A 14,708-nucleotide genomic window follows, 5' to 3' on the forward strand; every position below is an offset into this window, starting at 1 on the left:
TTGGGCTGTTTATGAGGAAAATATGTTATCAAAAGTAACAGCCAAAAGATGGTTCAGTAGCTTTCGTTCTGGATTTTGATGTTCCGCAGTCCAATCACATCAAAAGTGGATGATATTCAGGCAAACCGGCATATAAACAATTGGGACATCGCCTATGACCTCTGCATTCATCACTGAAAAACATAGGCCATTTGGAGAAAGGTAACTACAGAAAGGAGATCAACGTTTGGATGCCACATGGTTGGACTCGAAAACATCTACTCGCTCGAATTTCCATCTGCGAATTTCTACTGGAACATAACAATTTGGAGCCATTTCTGAAACTGTCATTCATGAGTAATTAAAAGTGAATAACCTTCAATAAGTATGTGTGAGAAAAATTGTGATTGACGCGAGGAGAAGCTCCACCGTCTGTAGCAAAGACCCCCCACTGATGCCCAGGAAGGTTGTGCTGTGCGCTTGGTGCAATTGGAAGGGCATCGTTCATTACAAACTGCTGCCACCGAGCAGAAAGATAGACTCGGACCTGTACTGTCGAGCGTGGGTCAAAAGAAGTGGCTGGAACTGGTCAACAGAAAGGGTCTGGCATATTACCCTAACTGATCTTGAACGACCCGTCAAAAATTGAGAGAACATGGTTGGGATGTTTTAATGCATCCACCGTATAGCCCGGACCTTGCACCGTAATATTATTTGTTTTGGTCTTTCCAGAAGTTTCTAAGTGGTGCTAAGTTAACATCAAAGAGGCCTGGCCTCAAAAAATTCAATACTTTTTTTAGACAACTCAATACAACTGGCAGTGAATGTGCTAACAGCACAATCATTCTGCTGGTGCTTAGAACAATTTCTCTGAACCAGCATAAACTTCTTGTTTGTATGGTTCCAGAAGTCCTGAGGCCCTACAAAATTTGTTTATTTTGATAGGTTTGGACACCCAGCACAACTCTACAGAACTAGTTTTACATTGTACGTGTTTTTAGAAAAGAAGTTCTAATGCAAAATGTTTGCTGCAGCAGATTGTACAAAAGAAAAATTATTTGAGTACAAGGGATTTACATTAACAAGGGCTTAAACCTCATCATTTTTCAATTAGACACAAGAAAAAAGAATAAAATATCACTTTGAGAAACGAAGAAAAAAGATCTTTTATGAGAGTTTCTCAGAGCTACTGACGAAGGCCACAGATATTACTGAAACAGTTTAGTACAATTAAAGTACATTTGGACTTAGCAAGTTGATATATTCGTTACAAATTATATGAATGTACGTAAAATTAGGTTTCAGACTATACAATTCGTTAACTATAATTTTCTTTTAGGTTCCACAACTTCTCGACCACAGCGTAGCAAAATAGAGAATATGATGATAAAAATGTTTCAACTAATAACTCGGAAAACGAAGTGTTTCAACAATAACTTTAAAATACTAATATCGTTGTAATAATTTTGGAATAACAATTTTTCTAAACGGTTTAAGACGCTAGTTTCTAAATATCTCCTGTATCATTGAAGTAAGCTTATTCGGGACACATTTAAGACTATATACTCGTACAGTCAGCAACAAAACTTCTTTCCGTTTGGTAAAATTTATTTTAGGAATAACGTGGTATGGCTGAACGTACAGAATTTTTTTTTTTAGTTCACTGAAAACTGTACTTAAATTGTCCTTCCATTCTGAAGTTATTTATAGAACTAATTTCATCAAACAGAAAGAACTTTTATTCGCTGACTGTATATAATTTAACAGATATTTTCTAATTAAACATATATATATTCGTAAAGTTAAAGAACAGTAATTACAATATTTCATCCTTTTTTAAAACATCATAGTTAGAAAATAGTTCCAAACTACCAAAATATCGTAATTAGAAAATAGTCCTAAAACAGTATCTTTCGATGTATTCTTTGTTTTCGTTCACCGACATTTTTATGACGTCGCAATTAATTTTCAGTTTAGTACACAACAATAAGTATCCCAACATCTAGACCATTTTACTCGTACATTTAAAGTATTTTATATATTCTAGTATTTACATTAAATATACTAAAATACTGTATTGTAATCTAAAGCATTATGTTACAGTATGGACCAGAAGTCCCACAATATACGGAATACAATATTCATTCTATATGATTGCCATATTTGTGGAAACACATCTATAGGCGTTGGCCAATATCACGTAGTGTATGGGTCACTAATTCTAGTGAAAAAAGTATGACATTCCGAGGCAATTTGCTCACTATATGAGCAAAGTTTTACACTGTATACTTTGACTTTCACTTAGTTCACACTCAAAATCCATTAGGTTCGAACTGACGAATCGGGAAGCCCATTCCAAGGCTCTCCTGCGACCAGTGAAATGGAAGTCCTAATCAAGCCAAAGTAACGTACCTGTAAGATATAATGGGGTAGTGCTCCGTCTTGAATAAACCACTACGAACGTGAACCAATCCTGCCCAGGTATAAGAGTAATGAATTTCTCAATTGAAAGGTGTTTCACTAGTGGTAGTATTTTCGAAAACTTAAGAACCAATGAAACGAGCTATCAACAACCCACATCAAACTACAACGCGTTCGACATCTTCCTATTTTATATCAATACACCAATTCGGATTGTGGTTGGATCAATAATACCTGCATACATACTTTGCTGATTTAACTCTTCGTTAACACACAAAACTGCTTGATCGGAGGGCATGATCTCGCTCAAGACAATCCGCGTCGTCTTGCATCTTGCAGAAATCCAGCATCGTCTTCTATCAAATGATGTAGTCACTGCGATTTGTAAAGATAATACTTGTACTTTCTCAGGGTGTAACAAATACTATGAGAAACATCCAATTCCAAGACTTAAGGGCGTGCTGATCTATGTAGACTCGAGTACAGTTTTGCGAGAACCACTACTTCTGATATTCACTTCGAGACGCATTTTCCACATTACCTGTTGTTTTGAAATTTCGTAGCAATCTGCTAACGGCGGTATGAGCTGCTGGCTACCCAAGTAGCAAGAAAGTTTTCGGCCAGTTGGCGCGTGGTTGGCTTTTAGCTTTCTACGCTTGCCCTTCCAGCGAGCGCCTTCATACAATCTGCCTTTTGTTGTACTTGCAAGCGATACTTTAGATCCCTCCCGGAGCATCATATGGTCACTGGCCGTGCATTGGATATTGACTTGCAATCAGTGTAAAACACTTGCGTCAAGCTTGAATGGAACACTAAATGCAAGGTTGCCCCATGTAACTTCGTTACTGGAATCCAGCTTGCGGCATGCTTGCACGCCTTCCAATCAAGCCGGACCCAAGCTTGCTGACTTCCAATGCAAGCTTACAGCAAGTAGTTTGCAAGTTGTCTCTGCTACTAGGGTAGCGCCAGATGTTGTTGACTGATTTCCGCTGCGATGTTCCTGCGACTAGTCTTCATGTTCACACAGTAGAATTATTTCTAGTCTTCCCTCAATAGTTAACGTGATTCACCTACGACAATGAAACAAAGAAAACTCTTTGTACATTAGTTAACATGAATCACTTGCAAACAAGAAAGACAAGGAAAATACTTTTAAATGAATTACTAATGGTGTGTGCAGAAATTCATTAAGGGGGAAGGGATTCAAATTCCCAAGTTCATACAATTTCAGGTCTATCTATCTATCTATCTATCTATCTATCTATATCTATATCTATATATCTATATCTATCTATCTATCTATCTATCTATCTATCTATCTATCTATCTATCTATCTATATATATATATATATATATATATATATATCTATCTATATATATATATATATATATATATATATATATATATATATATATATATATATATATAGAGAGAGAGAGAGAGAGAGAGAGAGAGATTAATATAATAAATTCTTATTTTTGCATATCATCTTGCTCACGGGGAGTAAAACACCAAAACCTCCTGCATACGCCACTGTGAGTTGCCATGCGTCATCTGCAACACAAAAGGTAAGAAATTAGTGTAATTGCTGGAAAAAGAATAGAAAAAGAAAATGCTTGTAAATTAATCACCAAGATTCAGTTGCACAAGAAAAGAAAAACAACATGTGGGAAGCAAACAGTTGTAAAATCCCAATGAGACTTTGGAGATCCACCCTGTATTTTAATATCATAATTCAAATTTTAAAATTTGTTGCTTTTTAACAATGTGAAAATATGTTGTTAAATCTACCTGAATAATATACTTAATATTATGATTAAAAATGAATTGTTGACTAGTGTAAGCTTTGTTTTAGCATGATAGCTTCGTTCGATCCAGTAGCTATAGTATAGCAATGGAATAGGTATACTGTAACAAACTTGCATGAAAATATTGTTATGCGAGGAGTGATCCAAAAGAAAATGGGAATGGGTACGTAGTACAACGATTAGGTTTAAAAGTACATTTATTTTTTTACCTACTCTCCAAAGAAATCGATACATTTAGTTCATCTTTTTTTTTGGTGTGTGTGTGTGTGTGTGTGTGTGTGTGTAAACCCTGAATAACCTATGAAAAAAATTATTGGTCTAATCCTCCCAAAATGCTTTAACCATTATCTGGTTATCATCTTCAAATTTCTTGCTCCTGAGCTTTCTCTTGAGCCAGAAAAAGAGGTAAAAGTCACTGGTGGCTAGATCTGCAGAATATGGTAGGTGTTCGAGCAGTTCGAAAAGTGCTTCTCAGATGGCAACCATTGCCATTTCAGTTTTGCGTGAGGATGCGTTGTGCTCCTCAGTTGACGTTCTCGGTACCCAACGGACAGAAACCTTTCTCATATGCAGTTCCTTAATAAGAATCCGCAGAATGCTGCCGTATGATATATCTGTGATCTTAGCTAAATGTCTGATGGTCGCTCTTTGGTCTGCCAACACAATATTTTGGATCTTTCTTCACGTTATCCTCGGTGAGGGAGATTCAAGGGTGATATTAACTATGATTGTCTTTCGTGGATGTTCTACTCATCTCAAATTTCTTGTACTATCGGGCAGCTATGGAATATGGAGAAAGCAGAGTCCTTCAGTGTTTCCGCCAAGTCAACGTGTGTTTCGTAGGTTTTTTTTTTTTTTTTTTTTTTTTTTTTTTTTTTTTTTTTTTTTTTTTAAAGCAAAAATACCTGATAACAGGTCTCAGTTACTTCGTTTCTCTTCATTTTTGTGTTATCACCTTGACTTTTTCTTTTTTTCCTTTCTTTTTTTCAATTTTAGATTTGGGCTTGGAAATGTATTTTTCTCGACCAACTTTTGTCGATCTTCAGCTTCCTCTTTTGACTGCTAATATTTTCTCGTATCTTTCAAATCATCGATCAGCTGTTCTTCTTCTTCCTATTCCTTGCTTCCCTTCCATCTTTCCTTCTATGGCCATGTGAAGAAGACAAAATCTTCGCAAGATGTGTCCAATCCAATTGGCCTTTCTACGAAGGGTGTTGGCTAGAAGTGTCCTCTTTTCTTCTATCCGTTTTAAAATATCTTCGTTTTTTGCTCTCTCTCCATTTTCTCTTCTCCCTCTTCCTCCTACACCACATTTCGAAGCTCTTCAAATAATTCTTCTCTAACTTCCGTAATATCCAAGTCTCTGAACCATACAGTCCAATGCTCCGTTATAGCACTTGACCAACTTCTTCTTAAGTCGAATATTGAGCCTGCTAGTTAAAAGTGATCTTTTCTTGTTGAATGCTTCTTTAGTTATGGCAATTCTTGACCTGATCTCTTTAGTGCAGTAAGCGTCTCTCGTCAAAATATTTTCCAGATACTTCAAATTATTGACCTATATATACGAGAAAGAGAGAACAAGAGAGAACAGTTGAGGGTATAGAGAGGCGATTTAGATTTTTATGTGTATTAAAAATGTTCGATTATTACTTTTGGAACACTTCTGGTGAATATATTTCCTGACTATTTTAGATATTCGAAAATATTTTCCACTTCCCAGGTTATCCAATAGTCCTCATTTTTCATTTTTACCAAAACGTGAAGCTTACACGTTAGGAAAAAAAAAAAGCAAACAACGATGCAGACATCCAGAACGTTAAATACGATCATCAATTTTTAATTTTAATATTTTTTCCATTGTAGAAGTTTTGCTTTTAATAGACTTAAATTTGATTTAAACTACTCACTGAACAAAACAAAAAGTTTATTGTAATATATATATATATATTAACGCATAACAATTTCGCCAACTATCCACTTTGGCTTCGTCAGACACTATGAATACACAGGTGGTGACAGATTTATTATATTATGCTCATCATAGGTGTTCTGCCCTTATTGGCAGGTTACTTGCCGTAGCAGAGAAGCTTCCATGCTCCACGGTCTTCCGCTAATCTCTCGTCTTCACGTATGATCTTTTCGTTTTTATATCTGCCATTAATTGTAGTCTCCTTTGCCCCCTCCCTATTTTTCCTTCTACCATACCCTTTAGGACCTCCCTTATGGTACAGTTTCTTCTTGGGCAATGTCTCAACCAGTTTCTCTTCCTCTTCTTAATAACATTTAAAACTGTTCATTTCACCCCACTATTTCTAGCATCCTCTCATTCGTTTGCCGATCGACCCCAGTGAATTCTCTCCATTTTTCTCCACATCCACATTTTGAAAGTTTCTAGTTGTTTTTTTTTTCATCATTCTTTTGGATATGCTGTAAGCCTAGCATGGTGGTCAAAGTACTTTATTTAAAGAACTTCTAGTTTTATTCGTACATCATGTCAACGTCTTTCGAATGGAAATTGGGGCCGCGGTGGCTCAGTGGTAGAGCGTTCACCTCTGGTGCTTGGGGTCCCGGGTTCGATCCCAGCCCCCGCCAAGTGAACTTTGTGGTGGACAAACACCGTGTGCGTGGGTTTTCTCGGGGTTCTCCCGTTTCCTCCCACTTTCTTCATTCCACCATTTCATTCATCACTCATCATTACCGTCTCCTTTAGCCTAACCGGCATAAGCGTGGGACGTAAAACTCAAAGATTTCATTTCGAATGGAAATTTTAGTAATGGTTCGATTGATAAATTCGTATTTACGTCCTTTCTCAGCGGCGAGGCCATATAAGACAAAACTTATAATTGAAAGTAGGATATCAACAGCTATAATGCATTCGATCCTCTCCCATCAGGAATCGAATATAGTATCTCATGAACCAGGCACGCGTGCCGGCCTCAGCCATTACACCGGACATTTTTGAAGGGCGAACAGAGGGGAAAATTTTCCCTTTTCTTTTAACATTTTAAAGTATCTATAAATGGGACTCGCCCTTTGCTACTATAAAACGTAACTTTAGCTCCGGAAACGTCATTAACTGAAATGTTACACTATTTGTTAACATGTAAATAACAACACTGGCGTCTTTAGCATGTAAAATTTGGGGGGTGGGGTTTCAAAGAAAGTGATTTTAATGGTACTACCTAGCCCAACCTGTTTATTAACTTCGATTCTATTTGTTACCTTTCTGCTAACCTTCACGAACCCCTTAAGATATATCAAGAACTCTGTTACAATCGCTTCACAGCCTGAATATCATATTCCAAATAAATATAATTATTATTATTTATATGATATTCTGTCGTTAGTAAACAAATTAAATTAGAATAAAATATTGAATATTTTGTACTTCAAAATATTGGATGGGACGCGTCCCCCTCGCCCCCCGTGAATAACAATCCCATCTTCGCTAAACAAAATTACCAATGCAATTTTAGTACTATTGTTTCTCCACTTTGATTGAAGACCGTTCCCACATTTTCCGTGATTTGCCCATTTTCTTTCATATGAAATGATCTTTTTTCTTTGATTCTTGATTTTTTTTTTCATATTTTTGGATCGAAAGATCCAACATATTCCAATCAAAAATTTTCTTGTAGGCCTTATATCCGGAGAACTTCATATACTGTAGCCAAACCCAAACTATCATTTAACTCAGTATGAAGTGTTTATACCGTAGAAAATAACAAAACTCTATTTAGGGGCCGTTCAAAAATTTTGTGGTCCCTGTTCCAAAAACTAATTATTTTCCAAGATCGCAATCTTTTGATCTATTTTTTGGGATCATTCTTAAAATTCTTATCTTCAGAATGCAGTAATTAAATGTTTTTCTTGTCATAATGAAAAGAGAGACGAATTAATCCATTATTATTATTATTATTATTATTATTATTATTATTATTATTATTATTATTATTATTATTATTATTATTAAATTCTCAGATGATGATGCCGTGGAAGAATTTATTATTTTTTTTTAAATATATTTCAACCCCGTGCTTTTCTAGTATAGTAGAAAATAGAATATCTCAGTGGTAGAGCGCTCCTCTGGTTTCATCCCAGGCCAGGTCAGTTTCAACTCTGCTGCATAGGGTCTCTGGTTCAATCCCAGCTCGCGCCAAGTGAGCTTTGTGCCGTGTGCATAGGTTTTCTCGGGGTTCTCCCGTTTCCTCCCACTTTCTTCATTCCACTATTTCATTCACTTCTCATCATCACCGTCTCCTTTAGCCTAGCCGGAATAAAAGTGGAACGTAAAACTCAAAGATTTCATTTCATTATCATTCCCCCCAGTTTATCTCATTATTGTTCACTTTACATAATCATCTTTCTCCTTTAGCCTACAGGGCATAACCACAGAACGTAAAAGTTGAAATTTCATTTCTAGTTTAATTAATTTCAATTATAGGGCTAAATTTCTCGACTAGAGTGCTCCAAACTTGCGGGTGGTGCAAAGATATTTATTTCCGGACTGGTAGATAATGGTGAACGTTGTCGTAGAGATGGCGTTAGTGTACCCATCAACCACTGCCACCTCTAGCGGTGTGCTGTGGAACTACGTTGAGGTGAGAAATTCATAGTCAAGTTTTTTTTTTAGGTCGATCTGAATAGAAAGAGCGGAAACTTTACTTATTCATTCAAATGAAATTGTTGTTTTACGTCCCACGATTATGCCAGCTAGGCTAAGAGAAATGAATGAAATGGCGGAATGAAGAAAGTGGGAGGAAACGGGAGACCCCCGAGAAAACCCACGCACACGGTTTTTGTCCACCACAAAGTTCACTTAGCGCGAGTTGGGATCGAACCAAGTACCCCATGCACCAGAGGTAAACGCTCTAGCACTGAGCCACCGCGGCCCCTCTTATTCATTTAAGTACAGTAATATTATTTAATTAGAAACATTGAATATCGGAAACAAGACGACCCAACGTTCATATTGTTGTTCATTATTTAATAACCATCAGCGTCATGTATGTACACCTCGTGAAGGAATTTGATTTGTATGATGTGACATTTTCTTAATTTATACTGAAACCGAAAATTGTAGCAATTCCAATTCTACGACTTCTTGATTTAGTACAGTACAAAGATTAAAGTAGAAATAGAATATATTCTTGGGACGCTTAAGTTATTGCAGAAAACAGTTTCTCGCTATCTGTTACCGTTTTTACTCTATAAGGATATATGTTGAAACCGGAAGTAGTTGTAATTATGCCACTTCCGATTTGAATAGTGGGTTAAGAGAGACGGTGGTGCCAATCCTTAGAACGTTAAATCGATCCCAGAAAGAAAAAAAACGCCATTTGTTATTGTTTTTGCTCCACGTAGGTGAATATTGAAACCGGAAGTTGTAGTAAATTCATACCACTTCCGGTTTTAGTAGAAAGTTCAGGATGGAGATTAAATACATTCTTGGAACGCTTAATCGAATGCAGCAAGCCGCTTCTCGCTAATATCGTTTTCGTTCTAAAGTAACCAATGTAAGAATCAGAAATGGATTTTCTATGTAAAAATGAAAGTCACTATGTTTCTGACTCCATACCTCTTGAACCAGGGGCGGATCCAGGACCGACTTCTGGGGGGGAGCGGTGGGTTGTCATAATGCTACTTTTAAGGGCTCCAAACTCTGGGATGATTTATATATAAAAAAAAAACAATAAAATTTCTTCTTCTGGGGGGTGGCGATTGTCCCCCCTGGATCCACCCCTGTCTTGAACCACTCGACCGATCTCGATAAAACTTTCAACATAGATGACGTTCGAGCCTGGGATGTATTTTATCATTTCACTTTGACGGTGGAAATTAGAGGAGGGAGAGAGCGAAGACATTTAAAAATGAACAAAAAGTGACTGATATTAGTGTCGAATCCATAGTTCTCGGGGTCGCTGAGATGAAAAGTGACACTTTCGATGCCATTTAAATCCAAAGTCAGCCCCGCAACTTGGGAGAGGGGGTGCAAGATATAAAAATGATCAAAAATGGCCGATATTAGTGCTGAATCCATAGTTTTCGGGGTTGCTGAGACGAACAGTGACACTTACGATATTGTTTAAATTCAAATTGAACCCTTTGTGTCCAAAACGAAACGTATTCTCCCCGTGTGAAGAACGGGTATTTTCTTAGTACTGTAAAATAAAGGGCTTTTGGTAAACCAAATTGACATTGATGAAAATTGCTATGTGAGATAAAAAATTAGTTTTTTTTTTTAAACCATGGTTCTCTAGAAATGACTTCATTTTCGAAACACTGTAATTAAAATGTTCCTGTTTAATCAACAAGAAAAGAACCTCTGATCATGTACACAGAACAAGGATAAAGGTGAATATAAAAAATACATTTCTAAGTATTAGAAAACAAATATGAAAAGCCCATCGTTCATACAAGAGTTGGCACAACAAACAAACATTAGAAAATACAAAAAAAAAAAAATATTTCAGTGATTTGTCTTGACTACAATGTTCATACAACTTCAGCTTCTGTTCGAGTGACGTTTGGATGCATTTTTGGCGGTTTGACTTTTTTTGGCGGAGAGTGATTTCAATTTTTCTTTGCTTATTGATCTCATATTTGACCTATTTGTTGGAACCGTCTGCGGTTTCTCGAGCTGATTCCGTGATTGACTTCGATGTCGGATTCCAAAACTAAGTCGGCTGTTCGGTTTCCTTAAAGTTTTCTTCTGCTGAGTCGCGTGACGATGATGATGATGGTGCTGATGAGCCATTTCTTCATCATTGTAATACCAACTGTTTTCCATCTTCTTCTTAGGCAATCGTTTAATTTTATCCCCAATATTTTTCTCCAATGTTATTGCAGAATTTTCTTTCATGTTAGAAGACGTCTTGGCTTTAATACTGGATTCGGTAGGTTTTTTCAAATTTTCTTTATTCGGTGTCAACGGTTTCTCAATGAAACTACTCGATCCTTTCATCTTCCCAAGGTTTGCTCTTGCCTTTAACTCGTTCAAGTAATCTCCTTGAGTCTTACGTGAAAGTAAGTCCTTTGCTAGTGGCATATCAGTAAGAGGACGCGATGACAGTTTGCTGACAAAAGGAACCAACTTTCTGGCCGTATGTTGTTTGATTTTTTCTTCTAAAAACTTCCTTTCATTCAGTATCTGCTTAGCATTACTCTTACTTACTTCTGTCAAATGTTGTTTAATGTTGGTAATCAAACGTCTTGCCCTCCAAGGCACACCTTTCTCCATAACACTATACAATCCGTACTTATGTTCAGGAAACTTGTGGGGATCATGCCACATTCGAATTCTATAACTATCCCCCTGTCGCCATAATATTTTCTTTTTGTCCTCCAGCCATGTTTGTTGATTACCTATAACGGATCCAGGACGACACAAACGCACCCAAGCGATCACTTCATTGGCTGTAAATCGATAATGCTTCATGATATAACTACCGATTAAACAACCGGTTCTTCCAAGACCAGCTTTGCAGTGGACAGCCACAACTCCTTTCGCTCGCTCGCTGATCTCCAAAAATTGTTCCAATATCCACTCTGTAGGATTACTTCCATCCATAAAATACAGCTCTTTATGGTCAATCCCATGGGAAGTGAAGCGACGGGCGTCGTATGACTTTTTATTAAGCCGTATCACTGTTGTTACGTTACTTCTTTTAAAATAATCTAAATAAAACTCGGGCTCATGCTGCACAGAATAGCTGTTCTTCTCATTCTTTTTCGCACAAGGGCCGCAAAAAGCTATGAACTTTTGTGGTAAAATCCAACTCAAGTCACCATGCTCAATTTTCAAAAAATGATTATACTCATCAACATCAAAATCGTCAAAATTAACCAACCCCATATTGAATGCTTTGTACACAGCGTCAAGACAATCTAGCAGCGACAATTGGTAGACAGAAATCCCAAGAGACGCATCCCTAAACGCCAAAAAGGGCGGTCCTTTCGCAATCATTAGTACATTAAATGCTTCTTCCGGAGTCTTCTTCAAATAAATAACAGAATAAGCTGCGATTAAAAACGCAGCATTAACCCTTTTGTAAGGATCCATTGTTGTGACGTGTACAATTTTCTTTTCCGCTATATTAGGCGATTCTAACAAACGATTCAGTTTCTTACAGTACGTGTACAAACATCCTAAGTTAAGTGGACCAAAATCTCCATAAAATCCTTCATAAATCAATTCATCGTCTATACTAAATTCATATGCATCAACTGCATTGAACGTCTTTGTTGGAACCCATAATGTAGCAAAGTATAGGCGATTTTTTATGTACTCAGCAATGGCTACCACATTATTTCTGTGCTTTTCTAGTGTAAAACTATTATGTTTTACTACTCGATTTTGATATGAGATCATTTTGTGTCTTGGAACGTAATGAAAATGATCATCTACCCACCAGTATGGCATATTAACCTTTCAACAACAATCTGAAATGGCATTTTTGTAATTTCAAGCCACACAGTACTCACCCTGAATTCTATACGCACACAATCTACAGTTTTAGTTTTCTACAACTCAAGATAATTTGGTTAAACCTTCTGTGCTTGCTCACCCCTGACATAGAACAAGTGAAATCAACAGCTTTAAACTCCGAAGCACTTTATCTTCTGCAACTTCCATCAGGCTTAATACTAAACACGTCACTATGACTTCCAAAATCCTAGTACTAATATTCGTGCACGTTCAAGCAATGCATTAAAATTGGAAAAGAATTGACTAATAATTCATAAATCACTTTTTTCATGATGGTACATGGACTTATAAATGTCATTGCTCGAAATCCCGTGCATTTTTCCCCACTTCATCTGGCTGGGGGCAAGCTGGTACGAAAATGGAAAAATCAAAACAAAGACAAATGACTCGTGATATTCTGCAAAGACATTATAAATAATTGTAGAGTATACTTCAACCAAGGATATTATAATCCTTGAACTTAACATTCTCCAGGAAAAAAAAAAAAACTTGTCTAATAAACTCTCCAGGATAATATTATTTTACAATTTTTGTAAAACAAAATGTGCATATGATAATGAAGACTGAGCGTACTTCGTCGTAAAAATGGTAATTCTACAGTTGAAATGAATAACTGTATATGAAAGAGTACTCTATTATATATTCATTGCCAAGTCTAGTTAGGCTTAGGCCAGTTATACATTATGAGATAAATCCTAGGAAATATCTTAGGAAAAATGTTACCACATATCTCGTAGGAAATTCTACCCTTTTGTGAAGGTTTTTCTTGTCTGACAGAATGACATTGCGAGATGTTGATCAATAGTGCATTGCAGTAAAAAAAAAAAAAAAAAAAAAAAAAAAAAAAAAAAAAAGCACATGCAATTGAACAAATAGTGTGGGAATAGTGTTAACATACTCATGCTTCCCTCTTATATATCGTGCACAGACAACGCCATCTTGACACGGGTGGCGTTAGCACAGAACACTCCGTATCGTGGACAAATATGGCGGCTGGTGGGGAAAAAACAAATTTGTTTTCACTTTCTCTCACCTGATCTCGCTTAAATCGAAATCTTACGAATTTTCTTTCCGAAATAGTGAGTGCTCTAAACAAGAGAAATCTTATATGATCGTTCAGAACATAGGAAATGACATGGGATCTGAGGCCATACGCATTGAGATTTTGACTAGGAAAAATCGTAAGAGATTTCCTAGGATCTATCCTATAGTGTATGACAGGCTTATATCTGAAGAGTGTGTGGAAGCTGTGTTTTATGATTATAAGTGTAGCAGTACCAGTACGACGCCATTATAATTGCTATAGGAACTCATATCACAGCGAAAAACACATTAGGATATTTTTAAATACAACATATAAGCATTAACTTAGGTGCAGATTTACTGTATGGCTCCACAGATTTGTAAAATTTACAGAACAAATTTGTAATAATATTTCAATAAACTAGTGTGTAAATAATCTTAATATATTGTGTTCTTACTAATGATATGCATACCTACAGTACCGGATTTAAGTATAAGCTATAGCTTAGGGCCCCACTCTCTTGGGGCCCCAAAAATTAAATGAAACAACTGGATGTAAATTTCCAAATATAAGAAAAATAGTAAATAAAATAAAATCTACATATAGCAACAGTGCTTCGTGTGGCGTAGACTCCTATGATGTAAGTAAATGGCCCCCCTTCTGCTATCCTGCTTCCTAAAATATCACTAGTTTCTTTATTTCTGTATATAGGGTGCCTATGTTCATCTTGATACTTAAAGAGCCCCATTACCTTCATTAACTTAGGGCCCCATCCAGTGGCGTATTTACGATTTTGTTTCGGGAGGGGCATTGCCTGATAATGTGAAAATTCTGCAAGATATTTCATATACTTGACTATAGTAAGTAAGATTTCGGGGGGGGCTTAAGCCCGGAAGTCCCCCTAAATACGCCACTGGCCCCACCAGACCTAAATCCATCTCTGCAAATGAAAGTCGAACCTGTTGTGCACGCATTTGCCATAAGTT

General features: G+C 36.7%; 1 pseudogene; it reads right to left on the reverse strand.

Moving 5' to 3' along the window:
* Nucleotides 1-10,498: 10,498 nt before the first annotated feature.
* LOC145669926 (dual specificity protein phosphatase CDC14C pseudogene) lies at nt 10,499-13,075 on the reverse strand (annotated as a pseudogene).
* Nucleotides 13,076-14,708: the final 1,633 nt, after the last annotated feature.

This window comes from Thermobia domestica, chromosome 2, assembly GCF_964235325.1.
Source record: "Thermobia domestica chromosome 2, izTheDome1.hap1.1, whole genome shotgun sequence".
Lineage (NCBI taxonomy): Eukaryota > Metazoa > Arthropoda > Insecta > Zygentoma > Lepismatidae > Thermobia > Thermobia domestica.